Source organism: Zea mays, chromosome 5 (assembly GCF_902167145.1).
Source record: "Zea mays cultivar B73 chromosome 5, Zm-B73-REFERENCE-NAM-5.0, whole genome shotgun sequence".
NCBI classification, from domain to species: domain Eukaryota; kingdom Viridiplantae; phylum Streptophyta; class Magnoliopsida; order Poales; family Poaceae; genus Zea; species Zea mays.
In genome coordinates, this window is record NC_050100.1 from 43767899 (window position 1) to 43789417 (window position 21519).

Here is a 21519-nt window from a genome sequence, read left to right on the forward strand (position 1 = left end):
GGCCTCAGCTAGCTCCCGCGGGATGTCGACGCGAGACACAGGTGCGAGGGCGTCGTTGTCTCTTGGCATGCCGAGGTGGTTGTCTCCGTCTCTGATCGATGTGGAAGCACTCGCGAGTTGGGTCGTAATCCTCGTCGGTGGCCATCGTCAGAGTCGCCGGAGAGGCAGTGGTCACATGCGGACATGAAGTCTCGTATAGCTCCGGGATCACGGAGTTCAGAGAAATCCCAACTGAAGTCGGGGTCGTCCTCTTCCTCGGAACTCGCGGGTCCGGAGGTAGAGGCGACCGTCAGTAGGTCCCAAGTTGACCACATATGGTACCCCGGAAGGTCAGGATATGCCCTTGCGAAAGCGCTTGCCGAAGTGGGGTCACTTGGCGGATCGAAGCTGAATCTAAAAGGAACAGGATGGAAAACTGATGGTACCTCCTGGTTGGTGGATGGTGGTGAAGTTGCAGCGGAGATGGAACGTGTCGCTATCTCAGGCGCGAGATTAATGCCCGACAAGTCCCTCATAAGGGTGTTGGCATCATCAGTCCACCTAGGGCTGGCACGTTGTTGGGAAGCGACACCCATCGTTGTCCCAGGTGCGAGGATAACACCCGACATGTCCCCTGCAGGGGTGCCGGCGCCGTCAACTCGCCCTGGTTCGATAGCCGACGAGGTGCTGCCTCTTGCCTGACAATGGTTGCCTCGTCTCCCTCTCCTTCAGCGAGGAGGGTGGCAGGGTAAACCCGAGTGTCCCTCTTTCGCCCCGGGGAGATGTCGTCGTCGGGTTCGACTCCGCCGGGCGAGCCAACAACCGTCGTTGCTGTCGTGCTGCGGGGGAGGAGTACCATGTCATAGCTGTCATCGGGGGACATGAACTCGAGACTCCCAAAGCGGAGCACCGTCCCGGGCTGAAGAGGCTGCTGAAGATTGTCCATCTGGAACTTAACGAGAAAATATTGTTAACACGCAGCGAGCCACTACCTGGCGCGCCAACTGTCGGTGTTTTGGACCCGCGGGGACCCTCAACCGAGTAGTGAATTTTATGTTGCGTGTCCCTGCCCAGATGGATTGATGCAAGATGAAACACAAGAGGGAGGATGAGGCTTATATTATCTTGCACCGGGGTGCTTGTAGTAGGGGTTACAAGCTTCACGAGAATGGGAACGGATCCCAGGTCTCTTGAGAGGTCTAGTGCTGTGGAGAGAGGGTTTGCCTTGAAGTGAGCCGTCTGAGTTAGCCTTCAAAGCGTGTCGTGGGAAGGCCCTGGGCATCTCCTTTTATAGATACAAGGAGGTGACCCAGCTGTACATATGGGGGTGTAGCTATGTGCTAACGTGGCCGACAGAGAAGTGCTTGAGCCCTGTAGAAGCATAGCTAGTGGTGCGGCCCCAGGTCCTGCTGACGTTTCTTTGCGTTCGTAGAGAGCTGAGGACAGTCGACGTCATGGGCGCATGCCGGGAATCATCATTACCTGCTACTGGAGTAATTTGATGTGACACCAGTCTTGTTCCTTCGTAGCCTGAGGTGGCTAGCTAGGGGAAGGATAGTGTTGTTTTCCCGGTTCGTGTAGTCGGTCCGAGGCCGTCTCGGGCGAGGCGGCGATCTCTACCGAAGCCGAGGCCTAGGTCGGGCGAGGCAAAGATTTCCTCCCGAGGCCGAGGCTGAGGCCGAGACCTAGGTTGGGCGAGGCGAAGACCTCCTCCTGAGGCCGAGGCTGAGGCCGAGGCCTGGGTCGGGCGTGGCGATGATTGCTTCCGAGGCTGAGGCTGGGGTTGGGCGAGGCGGAACTTCCTGTTGCGCCCGAGGCTGATCTCGGGAGAGGCGGTGACTTACTGTTGTCAGTCTTACCCCGGTGGTTGGCACAGTGGTCTGAACGGAGTGAATAGTGTCGTCATCCTGTCAGAGTGATTAGTAAAAGGGTGAAGTGACTGCGGTCATTTTGACCTTGCCAACTGAGGCGCGCTTGTCAGGATAAGGTGTCAGGTGATCCCCACATTAAATGCGTATGTGATACGGTCAGCGGCAAGGCGATTTGGCCGAGGTCGCTATACGACAAAGTTTGCCCGAGCTTCGGCCTCGGGCGAGCCGGGGGTGCGCCTACTACCTGAGGGGGCCCTCGGGCGAGCCGTGAATCTGTTCGGGACTACTGCTCTTGCCCGAGGCTGGGCTCGGGTGAGACGAGATTGCGTCCCTTGGTAGATGAGGCCTTAACTTTGAACCATGCTTACCAGTCTTTATGGTTTGTTTTAAAGATGTTCTCCAGCCACGTTTAGGAGTACTGGGGGTACCCCTAATTATGGTACCCGACAAGTCCGTCAGATATAGTCCCATAAACCACTTACACTAGATCAAATACCACTTGCTCACTCAAATGTGAGGCACATAGAATTACAATAATTCATAACACCACAGATTAAGAAGTGCTTAAAAGTTATTACAGCATCGGAGTTTTTAAATTAGTAAACCATTATTTTTCTTGCAGCGGAATTAAACTAACGAAGATAACTGGGTAGCATGGCGAAGCTTAGCCAAGCTACTCCTCCTGATCCTCTCCTGCAGAAGTAGCATCTTTCCACTCAACCATCCAACCTAGTGGCAAGGTGGAAGGCCAAGTCAACCCATCAACCATGTCTTATAGAAAACTTGAAAATTTTGGTGCCACAAGTAAGGCTGAGTATACTAATACTCAACTAGACTTACCCGGTGTGAGAAATCTACTCCTCTACCTCTAGACCATGAAGTGTTTAGCTAAGGCCGGTTTTGTGCCACAAGCAAGGCCGAATATACTAATTTTGGTGCCACAAGAAAGGCTAAAAATTTTGGTGCCACAAGCAAGGTTGAGTATACTAATACTCAGCTAGACTTACCCGGTTTGGTTTGCCAAAAGCACTACCTGAGTCTAAGTTAAGTTGCTTTTCAAGTTCTAGAACATTCGTTAAACTAGATTAGCATCCTTCCAATCACACATGGTAACAAACATTTACAGCAAACAACACTTTATACCATGAAACCTCATTACACTTATTACTCGATGCAGCAGCGAGTATCAAATAGTCTCATTAGCTACAAGAAACAGACGATTTGAATCGAGTTTTAACCTTGCAATGTAAACCTAAACAACACGACATGTAGGGGCACTCCGTCCACACACACATCAACCGTTGTTGGTGTTTAGTGTCCGACCGCACACCGGGGTACCCTCGTGGTGCTTTTGGGTAGGACGGTGTCGTAGATTGTAACTCGATGGTTCGTGCCAGAGGCACGAGGAAGAGAGAGTCAGGTGATTGTCTGCAGGCTCGGGCCGCTTGAGAAGCGTAATACCCTACTTTCTGGGATGGCTTTGTGCGTGTAGGGTGTTTACAAGTGGTGTCTTCCTAGTGGAGGGGTGCTAATGAGATGAAAATAATGGGATCCCCCTAGGCCTTATTTACACGACCGTAGGGCACTCCCCGCACACATGCTAATCACACTCTTCCAACTTATCTCCTAGCTAATAGCGAATAGACTCCACTTATCCCGAGGAAAACCCGACATCTCCGTTTCGAGCTATCACCGGCGTTTGAGGACGTCGGGCGCGGGAAAAGCGAGCAGCTTCAACAGGATCACGCCCAATCCGCGAATAATCCGGATGTGAGCCCATCGCCTTCCTGGGTCGGCCCATTTCCATCGTTGTCTTTGCCTGGCCTGCGACGTGGCGACCTTGCGGGACGACTGGCTTGTGGCTCCAAGCAGGGTTTTCGTCTTCTAGTGGACCCGAGGATATCTGTCCCCCACAAGCCCCAATCTTTGAGACGATTTTGAAATAATCTTTGAGCAGGGTTGTCTAAGCAGGATTTTGAAATATTTTAAGTGTTATTTTTTATTCGCCTATTCACTCCCCTTTAGGCGACATCCAGATCCTATTCCTGGGCAAAGAGAACTTTCAGCTGGTCCGCAACGACACGATTTGGAGACTTGAGGATCATAGGAGTCGTGAGAAACATCTTGAGAGCTTCAAATGCCTCCTCGCCTCTGGTGTCCATTGGTACTGTCCACCTTCTTGAGCAACTTGAAGAATGACATGCCCCTTTCACCTAGACGTGAGATGAAGCGGCTTAGTGCCGCCATGCACCCAGTGAGTTTATGTACATTCTTATATGATTATATATATATATATATATATATATATATATATATATATATATATATATATATATATATATCACTACCGGAATCAGAGCCTTTGCCGAGTGCCGGACGCTTTGCCGAGTGCCTTTTCTCGGGCACTCGGCAAAGACGGCTTTGTCGAGAGCCGCACTCGGCAAAGCTTGGCTCTCGGTAACGAGCGTCTTTACCGAGCGTAGGACACTCGGTACAGGTCCACACTCGGCAAATCCATGTTTGCCGAGTGTCAAACACTCGGCAAATGGGGCTCTCGGCAAAGGGCCGTCAGCGGCCGTCCCAAAGCTGACGGCCGTCAGTCTTTGCCGAGTGCCAACAGTCGGCTCTCGGCAAAGATGCTTCTTTGCCGAGTGCCGCGCATCTGGCACTCGGCAAAGGATGATTTATCGAGTGTCTTATCCACACACTCGGCAAAGTATATTTTTATTTTTTTGATTTTGTCTCCCAAACTTTTTGTGTTATGTTCCTACACTATGTAGACCTACATGTATCATTTGTGGACAATTATAACATAGTTTTCAATCGTTAGTAGATTTAGTTCGTTTTTTGAAATTCTTCTGAAAATTCAAATTTGAACTGCAGGTCACTCGAAACTTGGAAAACCGTGCATGCAAAAATGATATTCATGTTACTTATCATAAGTTACGACCGATTTCAGAAGCGTACCGGAAACTTCGAGCAACATGCTCACTAAACATGGCCGTGAACTTGGCATCCACATGTTTAAAAATTGTATAAAACACAAACAAAGTCAGAAAATCATGAAACTTGTCCCCGTGTCATGATATCATATGTATAGGCTATGATAAAAATTTTAGAGTATTTGGAGAAAGTTGTGAGACACTATCTGTAGAAACCTTCTAGATTCACATTGAAACTCTATGATTTCATGTGTAGTCCTCTTAGGTTTCTACACATAGTGTCTCACAACTTTCTCCAAACATTCTAAAATTTTTATCACAGCCTGTACATATGATATCATGACACGTGGACAAGTTTCATGATTTTCTGACTTTGTTTGTGTTTTATACAATTTTTAAACATGTGGATGCCAAGTTCACGGCCATGTTTAGTGAGCATGTTGCTCGAAGTTTCCGGTCCGCTCCTGGAATCGGTCGTAACTTATGCTAAGTAACATGAATATCATTTTTGCATGCACGGTTTTCCAAGTTTCGAGTGACCTGCAGTTCAAATCTAAATTTTCCGAAGAAATTCAAATAAACGAACTAAATCTACTAACGATTGAATACTCTGTTAAAATTGTCCACAAATGATACATGTAGGTCTACATAGTGTAGGAACATACCACAAAAATTTTGAGAGACAAAATCAAAAAAATAAAAATATACTTTGCCGAGTGTCTAATGGTTGACACTCGGCAAAGATGTGTAAGTTCATCTTTGCCGAGTGTCAGATGGCAGACGCTCGGCAAAGGATCCTTTGCCGAGTGCCACCGATCTGGCACTCGGCAAAGTTTATTTTAAAAATTAAAAAAAAACTTTGCCGAGTGCCAGATCACGGGCACTCGGCAAAGTAGGCGAATATACTTCGCCCGCACCCTTCTTCCTCCTTTCTTTCTCTGCTCTCGCTAACTCGCGCCGCCGCCGCCTCCCTGCGCTACCGCCGCCGCCCCGCACCGTCGCCGGCTCGCCGCCCCACCGCGCCGCGCCCTCGCCGGACGCCCGCGCCCGCCCTCGCCGGACCTCGCCAGCCGCGCCCGCCCGCGCCCGCCTTCGCCGTCGCCGGCCCTCGCCAGCCGCGGTCGCCTGCGCCCGCCCTCGCCGGCCCTCGCCGGCCCTCGCCCGCCTTCGCCGTCGCCGGCCCTCGCCGGCCCTCGCCAGCCGCGGTCGCCCGCGCCCGTCGCGCCCGTGCCCTCGCTCGCCGCCGCGCCGCCGCGACGCCGTCGCGCCCGTGCCCTCGCTCGCCCACGCCGCGCGCGCTCACGCTCGCCCACGCTCGCCCGCGCCCACGCTCGCCCGCGCTCGCGCCCACACTCTCCCGCGCCCACGCTTGCCCGTGCTCGCGCCCACGCCGCCGCGCCCACGCCCACGCCGCGCTCGCCCCGCCCAGGCCCGCGCTCGTCGTGCCGTGCCCGCCGTGCCCGCCCTCGCGCTCGCCGCAGTCGCGCCCGCCGTGCCCTCGCCCGCCAGGCGCCTCGCCCGCGACCCGTCGTCTCGACCGTGCCGAAACCTCTAAGGTGATTACTTGATTTATGTTATACGTGTATGATTTATATGAAATGATTAGTTTTAGTATTGTGGATTGCCGGCCATCGTGCCGTTGAATTATGCGTGGATGTCAGCCATCGTGCTGATAGTTTTATTTGCAGGATTTTGAAACCTCCCCGTGCAGGGGAGGTGCTGCCGAAATTTTCTGTTGCTAGGCTTTTGTATTAACAGACTTGTGTTTCTTTTTTACAGAGAAGATACTTGTCTTCCTAGCCGCTGCGGGTCTCCCTGCACCGCGTCCCGTCGCCACTGCACCGACCCGCCACAGCCCCACCAGCCTGACTCCACCGCCACCCTAGGTATAACCTCTACATCCGCATCATGGTCGTAGATCACCTAACCCAGTTAGGCGTCTCCCGTTCGAAAGTGATACGGTGTAGATATGCAGATCTTTGCATATCTACAAATGTATCAGTTTCGAATTGTCCACGTTTTTTGGACAGCCCGCGGTTGCGTAGATGGTGTTAGTTTCCATGCTCTACTCCGGTCCGAGAAAGAGTTTCGGCGTCACCTCCCTGTTGTTCTCCGGACAGTACACTCTCCCTGCCAGGACGTGTATCCGGAGAACAGCGGGGAGGTGCTGCCGAAATTCTATCTCGGATCGGAGTAGAGCATGGAAACTAACTCCATCTACGCAACCGCGGGTGGGATTAGGACCTATACTCACCTATTAGAAGGTAGGAACGTAGTGTACATGCATTACATGTCTATATTAAACTATACTCGGTTATATATGTTAGAGGATGGAGGACCGTGAGTGGATGTACACGGGCCGCGTTCGACGTAATGATGTCACCCCAGAATGGATTAGGAAGACCGATGCTTTCGTGGAACGGGCATATGGCGAAGCTGCTAAAGGAGCTAGCCTAGTCCCTTGTCCGTGCAGCAAATGTGACAACCGGAAAAGAAAACCAAAGAAGGCCATGGTAGAACATATTTGGAAGAATGGATTTACGCCGGACTATACTCGGTGGATCTTCCATGGTGAAGCGCATCGCACGAGAGAGGAGGTGGTGAGACAACGCGTCGAGGATTACGATGCTGATGCCGGGGTAGCGGACATGTTGAACGACTATCACGAGGCACAGTTCGCCGAAGGACGTACGGAGGACGAGCCAGAGGCGACCGCAAAGGCATTCTACGACATGTTTGACGCGGCACAGAAACCCCTTCACGGCAAGACAAAGGTTTCTCAACTGGATGCCATTGGGCGTATAATGGCGTTCAAGTCGCAGTATAGCATGAGTCGAGACGCCTTCGATGGTTTGTTGACAGTTATTGGCAGCCTGCTTCCGGAGGATCACGTTCTGCCAAAGAGCATGTACGAGGCACAGAAACTCCTTCGTGCACTCAAGATGACGTATGAGCAGATACATGCTTGTCCGAAGGGCTGCGTCCTATTTAGGAAAGAACACACTGAGGCAAAGTACTGTCCGAAGTGTAAATCGTCTAGGTTCATGGAGGTAGACTCTGGTGATGGACAGAAGAGGCAGCTCGACATCCCCGTGACAATCCTACGCCACCTTCCGTTCATACCGAGGATCCAGCGTCTATACATGACAGAGGAATCCGCGAAACAGATGACATGGCACAAAAAAGGCAAACGATACAATCCTGACAAGATGGTTCACGCATCCGATGGTGAAGCATGGACCCACTTTGATGCCATTCACCATGAGAAAGCCAAAGAGGCTCGACATGTTCGTGTTGCGCTGGCCACAGATGGGTTCAATCCCTATGGAATGACCGCTGCCCCATACACATGTTGGCCCGTGTTCGTTATCCCCATCAATCTCCCCCCCGGCGTATGCTTTCAAAGACAGAACATATTCGTGTCGTTGATAATTCCTGGACACCCGGGGAATAAAATGGGCGTGTACATGGAGCCTTTGATTGATGAATTGGTCCGTGCTTGGGAGGAAGGGGTATGGACGTACGACCGAGCTACGAAGACAAACTTCAAAATGCATGTTTGGTACCAGTACTCCATGCATGACTTTCCGGCGTATGGGCTATTTTGCGCCTGGTGTGTTCACGGTAAGTTCCCATGCCCAGTTTGCAAGGAAGCTCTTAGGTTCATTTGGTTGAAGAAGGGTGGCAAATATTCGTAATTCGATAAACATCGACAATTTCTCCCTCCTGACCATGCATTCCGACAAGACATCAAGAACTTTACGAAAGGTGTCGTGGTGACAGACCGCCCACCTGCAATGATGACTGGTGCCGAAGTTCGCGAACAGATAGATGGTCTCGTGGCCAACCCAGAAGGTGGTTTTGTGGGATATGGTGAGCAACATATGTGGACACATAAGTCGGGCTTGACTCGGCTCCCCTATTATGATGACCTGGTCCTTCCACACAACATTGACGTGATGCACACTGAAAAGAATGTCGCCGAGGCACTTTGGGCGACAATTATGGAGATTCCTGATAAGTCAAAGGATAACGTAAAGGCAAGAGTGGATCTGGCAGAGTTATGTGATAGACCAAACCAAGAGATGAAGCCGCCTAGTGGTGGTAAGACATGGAGAAGGCCTAAGGCCGATTTCGTCCTGAGCAGGGCCCAGAGGAAGGAAGTACTACAGTGGATCAAGATGTTAATGTTCCCTGATGGGTATGCAGCTAACCTTAGTAGGGGGGTGAACTTATCTACTCTGCGAGTCTTAGGGATGAAGAGTCATGACTTCCACATATGGATTGAACGAATTCTTCCGGCGATGGTTCGAGGCTATGTCCCTGAGCATGTCTGGCTAGCGCTTGCAGAGTTGAGCTATTTCTTCCGCCAGCTTTGTGCAAAAGAGTTAGCTCGGACCATGATTGCAGACTTGGAAAGGATGGCACCCGTGTTACTGTGTAAGCTGGAGAAGATCTTTCCACCCGGCTTCTTCAATCCGATGCAGCATTTGATTATTCATCTCCCATATGAGGCACGAATGGGGGGGCCCGTGCAGGGACGTTGGTGCTATCCAATCGAGAGATGTCTAAAGAGTATCCGAAAGAAATGTAGAAATAAATGCAAAATCGAGGCTTCCATTGCAGAGGCATACATACTGGAGGAGGTGTCAAACTTCACAACAACTTACTATGGTGACAAACTGCCGAGCGTGCATAATCCACCCCCTCGTTACAATGATGGCGGCAATGAATCGAACCTCAGCATTTTTCGAGGGCAACTCGGAAGCGCGAGTGGTTCGACCACCAAGACCCTGAGACATGAAGAGTGGCGCCATATCATGCTATATGTATTGACCAACCTTGAAGAGGTGACGCCATACATGGAGCAATTTCTTCATGAATTCTGGCGTCGATCAAGGGACCCAACTCCACAGGAATATGATACCCTTCTTAGAAAGGGTGCGGGAAATGGATTGCCCGATTTCATTTCCTGGTTTAAACATAAGGTACGTGCTTAGTTTGTTATTCCAAGTTGCTCTTACGTGCGAATAATATAACAATCTAGCGTGTTTGAACTTGCAGGGCCAAAGAGAGCTGTCTATGAGTGCCGAGTTGAGACAAGTAGCCAATGGCTTTGCCTATAGGGTCAGGAAATTTTCTGGGTATGACATCAATGGATACCGTTTTCGCACAACAAGCTACGACCAAAGTCGGCCCAATCGAAAAACCACGTGTTCTGGAGTCTTTACGCCCGGGCTTGACGAGGTCGAGTATTATGGAAGAATTGAAGAAATATATGAACTCAATTTTTATGGTTCCAAACCTCTTACTCCAGTGATATTCAAATGTCATTGGTTTGACCCTGAAGTTACGAGACGGACACATTCTAATCTTGGGATAGTCGAAATTCGACAGGATTCCACCTTAACAGGAGACGATGTCTACATTGTGGCCCAACAGGCCACACAAGTGTATTATCTTCCATATGCGTGCCAAACGAAACAACATCTTAAGGGTTGGGATGTTGTGTATAAGGTATCACCGCACGCTAAATTACCTGTTCCAAACGATGAAGATTATAACTTAGACCCGGACACATATGACGGAGAGTTCTTCCAAGAAGATGGGCTCGAAGGGCAATTTGAGATAGACTTAACACTACACGACGGTTGATCTTTAGCGACCCTTATTTGGGACCGACGGTTGGTCGCTAAAAGTTATGGATCGACGGTTGGTCGCTAAATGCGTTTATAGCGACGGTCTGTGGGTCGCTAAAAGTCTAGAAATTTAACGACTTATGGTCGGTCGCTATATAGGTAAGTGTGTGACTGATGGTGGGTCGCTATAGAGGTACTTGATTTTTGTGTTTCTTATTTACTCACCAAAGCTCATCTAAAGGCCTGTTAAACAAACAAACAAAACCCTATTCTACGCGCGCAGCCGCCGTCACTTCTCCCACCCCCTCCCTCAGCCATGGCGGGTGCCGCCGCCACTGCCCACTGCTCACTCAGCCGTCCGCCCAGCCCTATCTCTTGAACGCACCTCATCTTCTCCATCCCCTCCCCATCTTCCTCTAGCGCCAGCCACCAGGGAGGTTCGAGCTCGCCCCCTCCGCGCCCTCCCTGCTCGCTGCCCTCCAGCTCGCCAGTCGTGCTCAGCTCTACTCCATCTTCCTGCGCCGCCCAAGTCCAGTCAGGAACTTCCTTGTGTCAATCTGCCACTACCCATTGCTACCAGTGCTGTTTTTATTACCATGCTGGTCACTGCTTCCATGTCTTCACAGGCCTTCTTAAGCTCGTCGAGTTCTGATCTGAGCATGCCGTTGACGACGGTCAGGTCAGTTACCTTCTACGCTAGTTCCTCACATTCTTGCTGGGTAGTATAACGAAGACATGTAACAGATCAGTACATATTTTCCCTAAAACAAGCAGTGCGATGTGCATTCTTCAGTTTATTCGGTTCTAGTATTGTACCAACAAAAAAGAGGTGCCTTCAAGTATCAGACAAAAAAATATCATTAATATGACAAATTCTTACGTTGTTGTCCGAGAAAATTGCATTTTCCTGGCAGCCTAAGTGCCAAACTAGATATATTTACCTGAATTTAGATTGATAAATTCCCACAAATATTAATGCTAGAAGAGCAGGGCAGATCATAGGCACACTCAACTTCCCAAAGAACTAGTAGCATTACAAAGTATCGACAAATCCAAATTGACCGAGTTTATCCAACTCGCCCAAGGCCTGTTGGACATTTTCCTACATTTGTCTAATGATATGGTAGTGGCAAGGGATTATTTAAGGTTCTTCCCAGATGATCAGACCAGTCACACCATTTTCAGCGTAGCCAAGTTGAGAGTTGCTATTTTTCAAGTTTTCCTTGTACTACCACTCATAGTTAAAGCACTCAACTGGGCAAAAAGGATAACAGACCGTTAGAACAGAACAAATTCGAATCTCCCCTACAACATTCGTTGTACAGTCAGATGTCTTTATTAGACAGTACCTGCTTGCGTAGCCTTGATCTCCTCGCTGACTCTCTGTTAGATTGCTTTCTTCTCTACCTTTTCAGTTCTCGCTCATCCTGCCAGAAGACAGCACATGACAAAGATGCTGAGAGGACATGCTATATATTTACAGGAGTTGGAGATGCAAATGCTTTTTGTTAGTGACGATTGCCACTGTAAATTCCCTTATGTAAAAGATAGCCATACCATCATCAACAAAGTGCTGCCATGATGGGAATGCGTCGCAGCATTTATTTCACCCTGTCCAGAGGTCTCTGCTTTAACTGGAGAATCAGTCCAAAGGTCCATCCCAATGTTCAAGTTCGGCCTGACAATGTTGTCTTGTATGGCATAAATTATGACATCAATCCCTGTGTTACAACATTTCATTCATGCTTATAACTTTAGTTAACACCAAAGACTAGACCAAACAACTTCTCTTCAGCTTATTGAATTTGTAAAGTAAGACAGTGCTCGTCTAATAATCTCCTCTCAGTAATGCTTTTGTGATGTAGTTGATTGCAACTACCTGGCTATGGTTTTAGTTTAAATACTTGCAGAATTCTTCTATTAATCTATTTCATGGTGATATCAATAACATCTCCTTTATTATATACTCATAATCTTTCTTATGCTGGATAGATGAGGAAGACAGGAGTAACATTCCTACAGTTACTATTCAGATATTGGTCGAACCATGAGATTCTTACCCCAGGTAGAGTTTTTTTAGAAAGAGGATATGTGCTGGCATGGGTGTACAAACCCATGGAAGCTAACTAGCTAGAAATTCATTTTGAGAAAGGAAGTTGGAGTGTGCTTTGAAGTTGTGCGCAAGGTGAAATGTTTAGTTCATTTTTATGATCCATGTGATTCATTTGATTTTTTAGCTTCCATATGCAAGCAAATTAACAGTGTTCTGACTTACTTTTTCCATGTATTTGATAGGTTTGGCGTGTAAATGATAAAGACAAGGTTCAACTCTCACCCTCTGACCAATCCAAATTTTACACTGGCGATTGCTACATATTTCAGTATACTTATCCTGGAGATGATAAGGAGGAATGTCTTATTGGAACCTGGTTTGGGAAAAAGAGTATTGAGGTAAAAGTGTTATCCAGAAATTCAATTTTGTTGTGATTTTTTTGTGTTTCCGGTTGATGCTTGTACCAATCTCTGACTTTCTAGACCATAGTTGCCTAATTTTAGTTGTCATCTTTGAAGTTTGTAAATAAGATCTGAAAGATTTGAAGTACCAGATAACACTGATTTCATGTTCTTGGTGTGTGAACTAAAACCAAAAGGTTACCTATGTTTTTTGTGCATATTAATGAGATTCTGGATAACCTTATGCTTGTTGATTATGTAGTCTTCAGTTATCTTGTTAAATCAACTTGAACAATAAAGGCTTTTTTTCCAATTCTTATCCAGGAGGATAGGCTAATAGCAGTTTCACTTGCAAGCAAGATGGTTGAATCTGCTAAGTTTCAGGCTATCCAGGTAACTTACTGATTTTATTTAATTAGAATTGTTAAACTGGATATAGACCCTTTTGTCTTCTCTAATTTATGCTTGCTTTCTAATCAGGCGCGCTTTTATGAGGGGAAAGAACCGATTCAGTTCTTTGTGATTATCAATCAGTGCGGGAGTGATGTCGTTGTGGTGCTTTTGAACCTATTATTAGAATGCATCAGTCAAACTCGCCTTCAGTCTAGTGGCGTTGTACTCCCATTTCAACAAACTATAAATGATCTAGTTGTGAATGATCTTATAATTGTGATGCTTTTGTGAATATATAATTGTGGTGCTTTTGTGTTGATGTGATGGATCTATGACTGTGGTATACTGATTAATTGTGTATGTCTTTATGATTTGTGCATAAAAATCTGTGATTTGTGGTGCTTAATTAAATATATATTATTATTAATAGCAACTGTAAAAAGAGCGACTTTCTGTTGGTTGCTAAATGTATAGTATGATGACTTACGATTGGTTGCTAAATCTATAGTACAGCAACCCACGGTTGGTCGCTAAATATACAATATTAGCAATGGACGGTCGGTCGCTAAAAAGATGTCGGTCGCTAAAGCCTTTAGCGACGGCACTTACAGCGACCATCCTTATGGGTCGCTAAAAGTTTTTAGCGACCAACCGTAGGTCGCTGAAGGCCGTTTTAGCAACCAACCGTAGGTCGCTGTAAGTGAACCGTCGTGTAGTGTAACCGAAGCGATCGGAATGGAAGTAGATATTGAAATGGTTGTTGATGACGAGGATGATGAGGTGCAAAATGAGAATGACTTAGAAATACTTGAAGGCAATGCCAATGACGAAGTTGCGCCTTCAGATGATGTTGACTATGAAATGGTTGATAGTGATGATGACACTTATGATCCGGCTAACCCGGACACATATGAAGATTATTTTTAATCGATGTAATGCTATATTTCATTTATTTTGCATATGTTTCTAAATACATATTTTTTTATCTGTGCTTAATTGTTTACTCTTAATTGCAGGTTGTTGGACAAAGATGGTGGGCGGTGGGACGAGGACGAGGAGGGGGAGGGGGAGGGGGAGGAGGAGCACCCGTAGGACGGAGGAGGAGGCGCAGCAGGACGACGCCGTACAGCAGCAGGTGGAGCAGCAAGCCGCTGTCGATGCGGCACAGCAGGACGACGACGATGCGGCGCAGCAGGACGACGACGACGACGACGCCGCTCAGCAGGACGTCTCAGGTTCTGGCTCCTCAGGTTCGAGGAGTATCTACCTGTAGGGATGAAAACGGTCGGAAACGGTATTTATTCGGTAATCAGTTTTTTAGTCGTTTTTCTTTGATTGCGAATAAATAGTATATAGAATATACAATACAAATTTGTATTCTTGTTTTTAACATCTAACTTGTTAAGATTCATAAAAGGTAAACCTCAAATTCATCCTATATTTTCTTAAATAATAGATATAAACTTCGTTATGGATTCGGAAACAAATTCGGTAATTTTTCAACTTTTTTGTGTTGTAGGAAGCAAATAATACATAAAACAATTTATGTAATATTTTATTCATATTTGTATTAATGTGCTTGATAACATAAGAAAAGATCAACATCAAATTTTATACATATCTATTTTAAAATATTAAATTTGTCCTGACAGTTCGGATTACCACTTTCATCCCTATCTACCTGCGAGGTCCCGCGAGCCTACCTAAGCGACCCATACTTCGTGACAGACGTCCGCTCATACGACCCGATGGAGAGAGGTAGGTAACTTTAGATGCTGTTGCTGCTTTTTCATATTATATGTTCAAATTAATAATAGAAACTAATACTTCATCTTAATCACTTGGACAGGTCTTGGATGGTTTTGGAGACTGCAGGGGGTCACGGCCGCAACCCCAATGGCATCCTCGGCCTTCTATGCCGGGAACACTTCCCTGGACTTGTCGAGTACGCCGGAGTGACGAGCCCAGCATACACCTTCGACCACTACGCCGTCGCCCCCGATGCAGTAGATCGGGACGACAGACAATTCAACAACAAGGCGGAGCGGGTCAAGCAAGAGCTGTGGGTAAGTCTTCCTCGCACTATATTGTTTAATAAGTCGCATTTGTTGCATATTCTTTAAATAATGTATGGATACATCGTCTTTGTATGTAGGATTTCTTCAGGTGCGATGCTGGATACGAGGCCAGGGCGGATGTGGTGTCTACGACGTGCTGTAAGAAGCTCGTCGTGGACATGCACTACGAGGCGCGCATCCAGGCCATCGTCACTTACCACGGCTCCGTCCTTGGGGAGAAGGTGAACAAGAAGGACGCCCGAACCATGTCATTGACTGCGGACCAGTACTTGCAGGTAAATACAAAACTTTATTATTGGTACTAAATATGCTTATTCTTATCTTCTGATATGCGGTGTACTTATATTTTTTTAGATGATTCCTCATTGGTGCGCCGCGCATCCTGAGTGCTGGGAGAAGATGGTGCAGAGGTGGTGCTCGTCTGAGTGGGACGAGGCGCACAACGCTAGCCGGGAACGGCGTTTGCTGATGCAAGGTCCCTCCCACCATCAAGGCAGCCGCAGCCTGGGCAAATACGCGGAAGCATGGGTACGCGCTCTTTTTTATTTAGGTATATAACTTTCGATTAGACATGATTTCTAACCATATCGTTGGTTTTCTCGCAGTCGGCGGCACATGGTGGCGCGCCTTGCTCCACGTTCTCGGCATATGCCATGGCCCACAAGGGGAAGGCGACGTCCGACGTCACCTACAACCCGGATGACGGGCCCGAGGCGTACACCAACCCCGCCATCCACAGCCGACTCAGTGAGTACACCGCAATGGCCAAGGAGGTCCATGGGCCAGATTACGATCCGAGGACCGAGGACATCGACGGAGATGTCCTCATGAGGGTCGGAGGAGGCAAGAGGCATGGGCGGTACTGGATTGCCGACGGGGCAATCGACTCGTCCTCCACTCCCACTCTCTCTCAGGTGCGAGCAAGGAGCACGAGCGCGAGCCCAGCCATACGACCTCGGCAGGACACCTCACAGCATCGTATCCAGCAACTCCAGGTTATTCCTTATCTATTCATCGTTCATTAATTTTTATATATCTTCTCTTTGCATTATCGTAACATTAGGGCGAAATATTACAGACTCAGCTAGATGATGAGAGGAGGCAACGTGAGGAGCTGGAGAAGAGGATGGCGGAGATGTTCGCGTACATGCAGAGCCTTGGCGCCGCACAGGGTCATGCTCCACCACCTCCGTTGTTCCCTGCAACTGACCCTGCTGAGTTCACTACTCCTGTGAGTATCAAAATTTTAGTACTGCATGATATATATTCATATGTTCTCACACATACAATCTACTCTCTATGCAGGGTCAATCGGCGGCGTCGAACAACCCTCATGCTTCGTCCAGCCCTTCGCCGAACCAGTCCAGATGCCCACCTCGTTGATGATCCAGACTTGGTCTTGTGAGTGTTGGTGATGTTTGGCTAGACTTGGTCTTGTGAGATACTTGGTGATGTTAGTGATGATCCAGACTTATATCTGTTTTGTGATGATCCAAACTTATATTTGTGAGTGTTGGTGATGTTAGTTATACTTGGTCTTGTGAGATACTTAATGAGACTTATGTGCTGTGAAACCTGATTTATGTGGTGATATTTGTGATATATATGGTGTTGATGATAAATGTGTTGATTCTGTGATGCGAATGATATATAATGTGATGTGAATGATATATATCTTTTGTTTGTTTGGATGGAACAGCAAAAACAAATAAAAAAGGGACATCCTGGTCACTTTGCCGAGTGTAACACTCGGCAAAGGTCGCTTTGCCGAGTGCTATGACCATGGCACTCGGCAAAGAAGGAAACCTGGGAACCGGTAAAGCCATCTTTGCCGAGTGCTGACCATGGCACTCGGCAAAGAAGGAAACCTGGGAACCGGCAAAGATGTCTTTGCCGAGTGCCGTTGCCAAGGCACTCGGCAAAGGGACTGGCAAAGGGGCCCACTGGAGGGTTCTTTGCCGAGTGCCAGTCCACCAGACACTCGGCAAAGAAACCTCCTTTGCCGAGTGCCTACTAGGGCTCTCGGCACAGAGACTGGCTGTGGGGTCCACTAGACCAGTCTTTGCCGAGTGTCGCCGTTGGCACTCGGTAAAGGATCCGTCACCGTCACTTGGCGCCGTGACGGTGACTTTTCTTTGCCGAGTGCCAAATGGCACTCGGCAAAGTCTTTGCCGAGTGCCCGACAAAAAGTACTCGGCAAAGAAGCTGTTGCCGATGTACAGTTCGCCGAGCGTTCTTTGCCGAGTGTTACACTCGGCAAAGGCTTTGCCGAGTGTAAAATAGCCTTTGCCGTGTGTTTAGAACACACGGCAAAGAAGCTGATTCCGGTAGTGTATATATATGGTTGTAAATGTGTTGCAAATAGGAATATGAATGTGTGAATTGATGTATGTGTGATTGTGGATGTATGTATTGATATTATCGATGAATCCGTTGTGTATAAAATATGTTATTTTGTGAATTGTAAAACTCAAAAAAATTCATGGAAAAATTTGACCTCACTGGAATTTATTATGTCTGACGTCCTAGTTGTGGATGTCGGACATCCAATGGCTACTAGTGGGATGTCAGACATACTATCAACTTAAGTCGAACGACCATCATGTAGACCGTCGGACATAACTCTGGACGTTACCCAGTTTAACTGCCCTCCTGATGCCTGTTAGACATAACGTATCTTCGACAGCCCGACGACTGTCGGGCTACCGTCGGAGATAACTTTATTTCCAACTTTTTAGAATTGATGGACCCGTGTCATCGGATGTAGACTCAAACACTACACGACGGTTCACTTACAGCGACCTACGGTTGGTTGCTAAAACGACCTTCAGCGACCTACGGTTGGTCGCTAAAAACTTTTAGCGACCTATAAGGATGGTCGCTGTAAGTGCCGTCGCTAAAGGCTTTAGCGACCGACATCTTTTTAGCGACCGACCGTCTGTTGCTAATATTATATATTTAGCGACCAACCGTGAGTTGTTGTACGATAGATTTAGCAACCAATCGTGAGTCGTTATACTATACATTTAGCAACCAACAGAAAGTTGCCCTTCGATATAGTCGTTAATAATGATAATATACCATTAATTAGCATTAAACAACTGTTATATATAATCACATAGATATACAAATTTAATTAGTATTGCACAATAATAAATCCACATCACATAAACCATCAACAAGCACCACAACAAAATCATTCACAAAACCTACATATGTTATTATGTTTTGCACATATTTGCAAACACTTTACAAAATCATTCACAAAAGTCCTAACGCTTCAAGTGATTCGCAAAAGCCTTCACAAAAGCACTCCAGCTTCTTATGTAACCTTTAGCAACCAACAGTTGGTACCTAATAAGGGTCGCTAAAGATCAACCGTCGTGTAGTGAAAGCCTGTCGAAAATAAGTAATTAATTTCCGATAGTATAGAGTCTATGTCCATCGACTTAGGGTGCGTTTGATTGAGGAGTGTGGAAGAATGGAATGGTTCCATTCTAATTTTGTGGATGTTTGGTTTCCAACAAAATAAGAGCGGAGCGGCTCCTGGATCTCCATATGGAAATTTACTATAAGTAGTTGGAACGCTCCCGCTCCATAAAAACGATCAGATGCGAGCGCTCTCCCAGATGTGAGCGCTCTCCTTCCTCTCCTCCCCTCTACACCCATATGGCTCTCGAACCAAACAAAGAATGGAACGGCTTCACTCTATTTTACTCTTCAACCAAATAAAAAATAGAACGACTCTGTTCTTTTTGCCAAACGCGTAATAGAACGGCTCCATTCTCAAATACTGGAATGGAGCCACTCTATTCTATTCGACTCTCCAACTAAACGCACAATTAGGGCCCACGGCTTAGGCCGCCGGATATTTCCCTGTTTACAGTTATGGATGGCTCGCCAGACCATGTGTACTTGTAGATAAACAATACCGCGCGCGCACTGCATGCAGTGCTCGGTCATAGAGAGCTGGAGTATATTGTATATGCATATGCAAGCTACGTACGGTACACACCGTACACCACGTCCAAGATCCGTCGCCGTGCCCTCGCCGGCACAAAAGCTTGGTGTTTGTAATCTGCTCATATATATGGTCGCTGCCTCCGATCGGCACTGATGAACGAGAGCGATCGAGCGTCCATCCAACGTCCCTGAAAGCACAACACCCAAACGCCAATCTATCTATCTATCTATCTATCCCAGGTAGACCTCATAAAGACGGTCAAACAACGTCCGAAGCAAGCTAGGACCCCCGGCGCGGCGCCGACGGACGCTAGCTAGCTCTCGGTCGTCACCACTCAACGCGACCCGCGACGTACGACGGATCATCTCTGGGCAACCGGCTGGTGCGGTGCAGACGTGCAGTGGACACATGTCCCTTGGACGGACCTGCCAGCTGTACGTACGTGCCGGTCTGCCGGAACACGGCCGGGGGGGGGGGGGGGGGGGGGGGGGCGCTCGGATCTCTCGCAGAAGGGCGGCCGAGCAGGATCGAGCAGCCGGCAGTGCCCCCGTCGGCGCCAGGACTGGACGGACGTACCCGAGGCCGAGCCTGAAGCAGGCCGGCCGACGCCGACACGTACGGGGCTGGGACGTTTCTCTCATGCTCCGGCAAGAGCAAAAGGAAGCGAGCGAGGACGTATGCGCGCGGTTGCCGTCAGCGCCCGCCGCCCGTGTGTGTCACCGCGTGCCGCGGCGCGGAAGGCGTGAGCCGTGAGCGGGCGGGGCATGGACCAAGGGGGTGGCTTGTTGCTTCCTGCACTGCCCGAACCGAACCCCCGCTGGAGGCCGGGGCTGGACTGGAGCATGCATACAGTTTGGCATGGAATTTATGTGTGTTTTCATCTATAGTACTCCTTATACAATGAGCATGCATGTGCACGAATCCACGGTATAGCACGGCCGGTGCCTGAAAGAATACCCTATTCGGAGGTCCATCTCCTGCTATTTTTAATTTTTTAAGCAGGCCGGACGAGCGACTGAGCTTGTCGTCGTCGTCGTTCCTCGAGTCTGTCTGTGCTGGCCGCCCTTGTTTTATGAATGAATTTTGGACATCTCCGAACGAGATATATATATTTGCTATACGAATCTGTGTCAAGGTGTCCCCGCCGTGCAAAGGGGAAAATAATAATACTTATGACTATGATGATATGTATAAAATAAAATGGAAGGGTAGGCTGGGTCAGGTCAACGATTCCTGACATGCTAGAAATAGCATGGACCAAGGAAGAAGCCCGTATGTCGTTCACCTGCACGACACGACCACGGATATAGGAGTCACAATTGCTGTACTGTAATAGCCGCGTAGTAATGGACTTTATATTATTACTTTCTTAGAATTAGAAGGAAAAAAAGTGAGAGAAAAGATTCCCCAGGTCGAGGCGTAGAGCCATCGCCCATCGGCCGGCATCACGAGGACGACGACCGAGCAGCTCCGAGTCATCATCACAGTGCCCAGCCAGCCCAAAGCGTGGTGTTAATTCTCAGGTTCCGGATTCCCTGTACGCTCCTCGTATAGGAGGACGCGCGTATAATACGCCGCACGGTCTCGGTCGTGGACGCCTCTGTCTTCAGCTGTTGGTCGACAGGAACAGTTCCGCTCCGGTCCACTGGAACGAGAAGAAAGAGAAGGAAAGGAACCAACCAAAACGTGTGCGGCTCGCGGCCGGCGCCGCCGATCGCCATCGACTGATCCGTCCGTCTCGCCTCCGTCGGCGTCGCCCTGGTGGTTGCCTGGATGGATCTTGGACGTGGCTCGTGAGCCAGGAAGGGAGTACTAGGGACCATATGGGCTGCCATTTCTGCGTCCCAGCAGGTTCGTTCCCGCGGTTATTTTACTTTTGGCTTCTGCCATTTCTCTGTTTCGGCTCAGGCACTTCATTAACAGCTCACGTTCCTTTCACTTTCACCGTTTTCTATCGGCGACGGCGGGCTATTGGCGTGCAGGTTTCATTGACGACGGCGGGCTATTTACTGCAGTGCTATAGCTGCAGCTACTACTCTACCAGCTAGCACTAGCAGCAGGTTCGATGCTGAGCTCAGGCTTCAGACACGGGTGGATGGATGGATCGTCGTCGTCAGTGAGGTTGCTGTCGGCGAATTTTACTGCGACTATGCAGCCAGTCACCAGTCCAATCAAAATTTACCACAGGCAGACGTACAC

At 48.3% G+C, this 21519-nt stretch overlaps 1 long non-coding RNA gene across 1 annotated transcript; it reads left to right on the forward strand.

Annotated features, from left to right (window-relative positions):
• Nucleotides 1-10757: 10757 nt before the first annotated feature.
• Nucleotides 10758-13600, forward strand: LOC109939471 (uncharacterized). Its single transcript, XR_002261923.1, has 6 exons — nt 10758-11110; nt 11847-12052; nt 12424-12616; nt 12727-12882; nt 13210-13278; nt 13366-13600. It is a non-coding gene; the product is annotated as an uncharacterized lncRNA (long non-coding RNA).
• The last annotated feature ends 7919 nt before the right edge of the window (nt 13601-21519 follow it).